The following is an 8834-nucleotide window of genomic DNA, read 5'->3' as shown; positions in this document are numbered from 1 at the left end:
TAAAAAATTTTTGTTGCATTCACCATATTGAGTGGTGCTCGTGTCGGTTATCTTCATTTCTTGAACTTCGAATTTATTACTACATTTTTGGTTTATCATAACCAAACGTAACTGTAAATAAAGAAATTTAACATGAATCGGACTAGAAGAAAAATTGAACGCCCAAAGAATCCCTACTCAACCGGTAATATATTTTCGAGATGGAGTTTCTGGTGGATGAGAAAAATATTTCATAAGGGTTTGCAAGGACCACTTGAAGAGGAAGAGTTATATCAGCACCGTAAAGACTTAGATAGTGAACGAGTAACTACAAAGTTTTCGTAAAAACAAGACTGTGCAATAATCCGTTCGCGTAGTTTAACTGCTGTGTATTTTATTTTAGAAGATTTAGTGTTTTCAGCAGAGATCGTAGGCAAACGTATTCGTGCCAAATTGGATGGCACCCAAAATATAAAGGTGCATTTGGATAAGAATCTACAAACGACCATTGAGCACAAAGTAAGTGTTAAATAACACTTATTTCATTAAATCTTTTTTTTGCACTTGTGGTTTTTGCTGTTTAAAATTAGTGGTCCAATGTTTCGTTTACGCTTCATTGCTCAAACTGAATTGTAGCTCATTCATATATTGGTAACATTCATCAAATTTAATGAGTCTAGCAATTAACTTGCAGCAATTAATTCAATATGTCTAAATAATAATAATTCATTAAACAGAATAATATAACAATTTTGCATGATTTGCATAAGGAATTATTTGAAAATAATTTCTGTTGTACGAATACGAGAACGAGTACGCGTGATTATCGTACATTGTCTATAAAGTTTTGTTGTAACATTGAAAAAGTGTTGTAAATTTTTTGCATTGCTATTTACTGTTATTCACGATTTAAAAAATTTTTGTTGCATTTACCATATTGAGTGGTGCTCGTTTCGGTTATCTTCATTTCTTGAACTTCGAATTTATTACTACATTTTTGGTTTATCATAATCAAACGTAACTGTAAATAAAGAAATTTAACATGAATCGGACTAGAAGAAAAATTGAACGCCCAAAGAATCCCTACTCAACCGCTAATATATTTTCGAGATGGAGTTTATCAAAATTTATCTTTCTTATATTCCAAATTTATATTTTTATGTATATTTGCTTATAATCTTCAAAAATTTATCACCTTTCTTTATACACAAGTAAACATATGTATGCTTATATACATATGTTCACATGTATGTATATATGTTTGTAAATAAAATCTTTGTTGCAAAGAGTTTTACATTTAATCATTGAGTATAAATATTATAGAGTAGCAATCTCGTACAAGCAAATTTTTGTATGAGGTTGCTGCTGCTGGCAACCTTTTTGCACTCAAAAAACACTCCATTCTCTTCATGTCTTGTTTTCTGAATTGCTTTGGAAATTAAAGTAAAGGGCAAAACGATTCTCTCAAATAACTCTTTTCGTCGTTTGTTATATTGATCAGTGCTTCTGCGAATTTATTAGGAAGGTATATTTAGGAAAAAAATATTACTCTAGTCTTTTTGTGTGCTTTCATATTGCATGTGCACTTTACTAGCATACATACAGTAACGAACAAAATTATTGGCACGTAAGCAAATTGAACTATTAAAAATCGCATTATTAACAGGATAAAAATAGTGCAAAAGTTCACTTTGCTTGCTGTGCCAATAATTTTGTTCATCACTGTATATGTTTACATATTTCTTTTCTATTTCTCAGCAAGTAGGTATGTTTGTATTAATTTTGCATCCAATATTAAGAAATTGTAAGCGTAAAAAGAAGATTGGTTTTTTTTGTTTCATATCAGAAACAATGCTACTATTATTTTTATTGTTTTGATTCTGATTTAAAACTGTTTTTAAAAATATGTATGTATATGTAAAGGCTTACTAATTGCTTCAGTATACACATATGTATGTATGTATATATTATGAGCTTCATGTGCTAATAAATAAATAAATAAATAAATAAAAAGAATAAATATAAAAATGTTTAACCAATTCTGATGGTGCAGTTACAACCTCATCTTCTTTCCGTATTTGGGACCAAAAATCTATTTCTCTACGTATATTATATATACGTATATATGTATATATATATATGGGAATGTAAGGAATATATGAGAATAAACCCAAAACTAATAAAATTCATTAAAAAAAACATGAGTAGCCTTTATTTCATATGGCTACTCATATGAAATAAAGCATATGAACATAATAATATGTTCATATGCCTATAACCATAAAATAGAATATATTCCTCTATTTAAATTTGGTGCTGAAAAGTGATATTTAGTTTCAATGAAATAAAAATACACAAGGGTACAAAATAGAGTACAAGGAAACAAAATCATAACAAAAAACTTACATGCACGTACTCACTATGTTATAGAGCGTTATAGAGAAATTCATTGTGCTCTCTATTTCATGTAACATTGTTACCCGCGACCCCACAGGTCTATTTAGCAAATTGAGTTTGTTTTCAGATTTCTACTCTATAATATTTATACTCAATGATTTAATCTACCGGCATATATTTTTCAATGCCTAAGGTCAAAATTATTAATGATATAAGGTGGTTGGTTAGTTGGTTGGTTGGGCGTGAAATTGTGTAGATTCTGTGTAAAGAGCGATGAGAGCGCATTAAATTCTATTGTCGGTAGTGCAAAAAAAAAATTTCATATTTCTCTTCTGCTCCGATACAAGCAGTCGTATATTTCAGTCTGCCTCTAACTTGCTACGATTGTGAACGTGTGCTGGAATTTTTTTTTGTTCGAAAAGTCTGTTAAGTTCGAATTTATCGTACATTCGATACTATATATGTAAGATAATTAAAATATATATATAAAATAATAATTAATAAGTCACGTCTTAAAAAATGAAATCTGTGGAATCTTATTTAAAAAATTATAAAGTTAAAATATTGTTGTATTAAGAAAAAGCAAAAAATATAAAAAATAAAAGCAAGTAAAGGAGAAACAAGTAAACATCTGCTACAAATTTTGCCTGGTTGATTCCATGTCGTCGTCGTCGTCGTCGTCGTCGTCGTCGTCGTCGTCGTCGTCGTCGTCGTCGTCGTCGTCGTCGTCGTCGTCGTCGTCGTCGTCGTCGTCGTCGTCGTTCGTCGCGTCGTCGTCGTCGTCGTCGTCGGTCGTCGTCGCGCGTCGTCGTCGTCGTCGTCGTTTCTCGTTTTTTTTACAAGACGTTCGGTAAATTTTAACTTTCCTAGTTTATTAAAACAGAATTTAAAAAAATTTAATAAATAAGTAAATGCAAAAATTTTTAAAAGAAATAAACTCATAAATAGCTATAATAGCTTACTCCTTCGTTCTACTCTATACTTTTCATATTGTTTTTTATTTTTTTGTTTTTATATTTTTTTGTTTTTTATTTTTTTTGTTTTTTATATTTTTTTGTTTTTTTTTTTGTTGTCTTCTTCGTAACTCGTCAGCTATTACGTCTTCTTCGTCTCAACTTGAGTGAATTTTTGCTGAAGCTGCTGGCTGAAGCCAAATTACTTTCTGCAACTTTTAGATAAGGTACGTAATATAAAACAAAACTTAGTATTGATTATTAAATATTAAAAAAAATGTATTTTTTTTTAACTTTTTGTCGTCGCTTTTAAATTTATTTTTTTTGTAGCTAATATTTTTAAATTTTTTTTTTTTTTTTTTTTTTTTTTTTTTTTTTTTTTTTTTTTTTTTATAAAATTTTAATCGAGTTTTGACATTTTGGCTTCTTGCACTTGTCTTTATAACTTTCTTACTTTTTGTTTCTTATCTCTGATGTTGAATAAACTTTTCTGATGTATTTCTTCGTTATTTTATTACTTTTTTTTTATAATGTACAAAAAAGAAATTTGGAAGGTCAACTTATTAATTTATATCATTTTACAGCTGGTTATATTCCAGACAGAATTTCCCTTTATTCGCTTTCTGCTTGCTTATTTTCTGTCAATTAATGTAAATTTTCTTCTATGTTCTGCGTGCGTAGTTGTAACAAACAAACAAAAAATCAAAAAAACAAAAAAAACAAAAAAAAAAACATTTTCTTTTTTTCATCTATGATTCGGTTTGGTTGCATGTTATTTGATTTGAACTGCTGTAGCAACACGAATCAACCAATATTGTATAGTACAAATAAAATTTATCTTTCTTATATTCCAAATTTATATTTTTATGTATATTTGCTTATAATCTTCAAAAATTTATCACCTTTCTTTATACACAAGTAAACATATGTATGCTTATATACATATGTTCACATGTATGTATATATGTTTGTAAATAAAATCTTTGTTGCAAAGAGTTTTACATTTAATCTACCGGCATATATTTTTCAATGCCTAAGGTCAAAATTATTAATCATATAAGGTGGTTGGTTAGTTGGTTGGTTGGGCGTGAAATTGTGTAGATTCTGTGTAAAGAGCGATGAGAGCGCATTAAATTCTATTGTCGGTAGTGCAAAAAAAAAATTTCATATTTCTCTTCTGCTCCGATACAAGCAGTCGTATATTTCAGTCTGCCTCTAACTTGCTACGATTGTGAACGTGTGCTGGAATTTTTTTTGTTCGAAAAGTCTGTTAAGTTCGAATTTATCGTACATTCGATACTATATATGTAAGATAATTAAAATATATATATAAAATAATAATTAATAAGTCACGTCTTAAAAAATGAAATCTGTGGAATCTTATTTAAAAAATTATAAAGTTAAAATATTGTTGTATTAAGAAAAAGCAAAAAATATAAAAAATAAAAGCAAGTAAAGGAGAAACAAGTAAACATCTGCTACAAATTTTGCCTGGTTGATTCCATGTCGTCGTCGTCGTCGTCGTTAAAGTGTTTAACAAGACGTTTCGGTAAATTTTTAACTTTCCTAAGTTTATTAAAAACAGAATTTAAAAAAAATTTAATAAATAAGTAAATGCAAAAAATATTTAAAAGAAATAAACTCAAGTAAAATAGCTAAAGAAAGCTTGACGTCTTGTCTTTCGTTCGTACGTTCGATTATATATTGTCGGTTTTTCATATTGTTTTTTTATGAGGTTTTAACTGTTCCTCGCTTTTGTTGTCTTCTTCGTAAATCGTCAGCGCTATTACGTCTTCTTCCTCTCAACTTGAGTGAATTTTTGCTGAAGCTGCTGGCTGGAGCCAAATTACTTTCTGCAACTTTTAGATAAGGTACGCGTAATATAAAACAAAACTTAGTTTTGATTATTAAATATAATTTAATTTTTTGTCGTCGCTTTTAAATTTATTTTTTTTGTAGCTAATATTTTTAAATGTTTTTTTTTTGTTTTTTTTTGTCTTCTATAAATTTACTTTCCGAAACTTTACTTTTCCGTGATTTTTCTCTGTATGCATATGTATCATATATATGTGTGTTTCTACGTATGTATTTATCTTATACTGTAGAAAATATATTTTCTTGCTTAATTTTTATTCATTCTACTATTTGTTCTCTCATAAACATACACAAACATAATTTGATGGATTTCATCATAAATGCAATGTTGTCACATTTCTCAAAATACTTATATATGTGCAGAATGTTTAAAGAGCATATTACAGTTAAAAAAAGTTTTTAGTTTTATTAAACCCAATCATTAACATCTATTAAAAGTTTCTTTTGTTTACATTTGCACACGTGCGTAAAAGCTTTAGTAATTATTTTTTTTATTATCTATTTTTGTATAACATTAGTTTTGTTTAGTGTTTTTTATTCTGATCACAATAAAAATTTTTCATTACTATGAAAAAAAATACGAAACATACAAATTAAATAAAAACATTCTCTTAATTTAATATGTCTAAATAATAATAATTCATTAAACAGAATATATAACAATTTTGCATGATTTGCATAAGGAATTATTTGAAAATAATTTCTGTTGTACGAATACGAGAACGAGTACGCGTAATTATCGTACATTGTCTATAAAGTTTTGTTGTAACATTGAAAAAATATTGTAAATTTTTTGCATTGCTATTTACTGTTATTCACGATTTAAAAAATTTTTGTTGCATTTACCATATTGAGTGGTGCTCGTGTCGGTTATCTTCATTTCTTGAACTTCGAATTTATTACTACATTTTTGGTTTATCATAACCAAACGTAACTGTAAATAAAGAAATTTAACATGAATCGGACTAGAAGAAAAATTGAACGCCCAAAGAATCCCTACTCAACCGCTAATATATTTTCGAGATGGAGTTTCTGGTGGATGAGAAAAATATTTCATAAGGGTTTGCAAGGACCACTTGAAGAGGAAGACTTATATCAGCACCGTAAAGACTTAGATAGTGAACGAGTAACTACAAAGTTTTCGTAAAAACAAGACTGTGCAATAATCCGTTCGCGTAGTTTAACTGCTGTGTATTTTATTTTAGAAGATTTAGTGTTTCCAGCAGAGATCGTAGGCAAACGTATTCGTGCCAAATTGGATGGCACCCAAATTATATATAAAGGTGCATTTGGATAAGAATCTACAAACGACCATTGAGCACAAAGTAAGTGTTAAATAACACTTATTTCATTAAATCTTTTTTTGCGCTTGTGTTTTTTGCTGTTTAAAATTAGTGGTCCAATGTTTCGTTTACGCTTCATTGCTCAAACTGAATTGTAGCTTATTCATATATTGGTAACATTCATCAAATTTAATGAGTGTAGCAATTAACTTGCAGCAATTAATTCAATATGTCTTAATAATAATAATTCATTAAACAGAATAATATAACAATTTTGCATGATTTGCATAAGGATAAGGAATTATTTGAAAATAATTTCTGTTGTACGAATACGAGAACGAGTACGCATAATTACCGTACATTGTCTATAAAGTTTTGTTGTAACATTGAAAAAATATTGTAAATTTTTTGCATTGCTATTTACTGTTATTCACGATTTAAAAAATTTTTGTTGCATTTACCATATTGAGTGGTGCTCGTGTCGGTTATCTTCATTTCTTGAACTTCGAATTTATTACTACATTTTTGGTTTATCATAACCAAACGTAACTGTAAATAAAGAAATTTAACATGAATCGGACTAGAAGAAAAATTGAACGCCCAAAGAATCCCTACTCAACCGCTAATATATTTTCGAGATGGAGTTTCTGGTGGATGAGAAAAATATTTCATAAGGGTTTGCAAGGACCACTTGAAGAGGAAGAGTTATATCAGCACCGTAAAGACTTAGATAGTGAACGAGTAACTACAAAGTTTTCGTAAAAACAAGACGGTGCAATAATCCGTTCGCGTAGTTTAACTGCTGTGTATTTTATTTTAGAAGATTTAGTGTTTCCAGCAGAGATCGTAGGCAAACGTATTCGTGCCAAATTGGATGGCACCCAAATTATATATAAAGGTGCATTTGGATAAGAATCTACAAACGACCATTGAGCACAAAGTAAGTGTTAAATAACACTTATTTCATTAAATCTTTTTTTGCACTTGTGTTTTTTGCTGTTTAAAATTAGTGGTCCAATGTTTCGTTTACGCTTCATTGCTCAAACTGAATTGTAGCTTATTCATATATTGGTAACATTCATCAAATTTAATGAGTGTAGCAATTAACTTGCAGCAATTAATTCAATATGTCTTAATAATAATAATTCATTAAACAGAATAATATAACAATTTTGCATGATTTGCATAAGGATAAGGAATTATTTGAAAATAATTTCTGTTGTACGAATACGAGAACGAGTACGCATAATTACCGTACATTGTCTATAAAGTTTTGTTGTAACATTGAAAAAATATTGTAAATTTTTTGCATTGTTATTTACTGTTATTCACGATTTAAGAAATTTTTGTTGCATTTACCATATTTGAGTGGTGCTCGTGTCGGTTATCTTCATTTCTTGAACTTCGAATTTATTACTACATTTTTGGTTTATCATAATCAAACGTAACTGTAAATAAAGAAATTTAACATCAATCGGACTAGAAGAAAAATTGAACGCCCAAAGAATCCCTACTCAACCGCTAATATATTTTCGAGATGGAGTTTCTGGTGGATGAGAAATATATTTCATAAGGGTTTGCAAGGACCACTTGAAGAGGAAGAGTTATATCAGCACCGTAAAGACTTAGATAGTGAACGAGTAACTACAAAGTTTTCGTAAAAACAAGACGGTGCAATAATCCGTTCGCGTAGTTTAACTGCTGTGTATTTTATTTTAGAAGATTTAGTGTTTTCAGCAGAGATCGTAGGCAAACGTATTCGTGCCAAATTGGATGGCACCCAAATTATATATAAAGGTGCATTTGGATAAGATCTACAAACGAACATTGAGCACAAAGTAAGTGTTAAATAACACTTATTTCATTAAATCTTTTTTTGCACTTGTGTTTTTTGCTGTTTAAAATTAGTGGTCAAATGTTTCGTTTTACGCTTCATTGCTCAAACTGAATTGTAGCTCATTCATATATTGGTAACATTCATCAAATTTAATGAGTGTAGCAATTAATTTGCAGCAATTAATTCAATATGTCTAAATAATAATAATTCATTAAACAGAATAATATAACAATGCATGATTTGCATAAGGATAAGGAATTATTTGAAAATAATTTCTGTTGTACGAATACGAGAACGAGTACGCGTAATTTTACCGTACATTGTCTATAAAGTTTTGTTGTAACATTGAAACAATATTGTAAATTTTTTGCATTGCTATTTACTGTTATTCACGATTTAAAAAATTTTTGTTGCATTTACCATATTGAGTGGTGCTCGTGTCGGTTATCTTCATTTCTTGAACTTCGAATTTATTACTACATTTTTTGTTTATCATAATCAAACGTAACT

Source organism: Teleopsis dalmanni, chromosome 1 (assembly GCF_002237135.1).
Source record: "Teleopsis dalmanni isolate 2A chromosome 1, ASM223713v2, whole genome shotgun sequence".
Taxonomy (NCBI): domain Eukaryota; kingdom Metazoa; phylum Arthropoda; class Insecta; order Diptera; family Diopsidae; genus Teleopsis; species Teleopsis dalmanni.
This window is presented reverse-complemented; position numbering follows the sequence as displayed.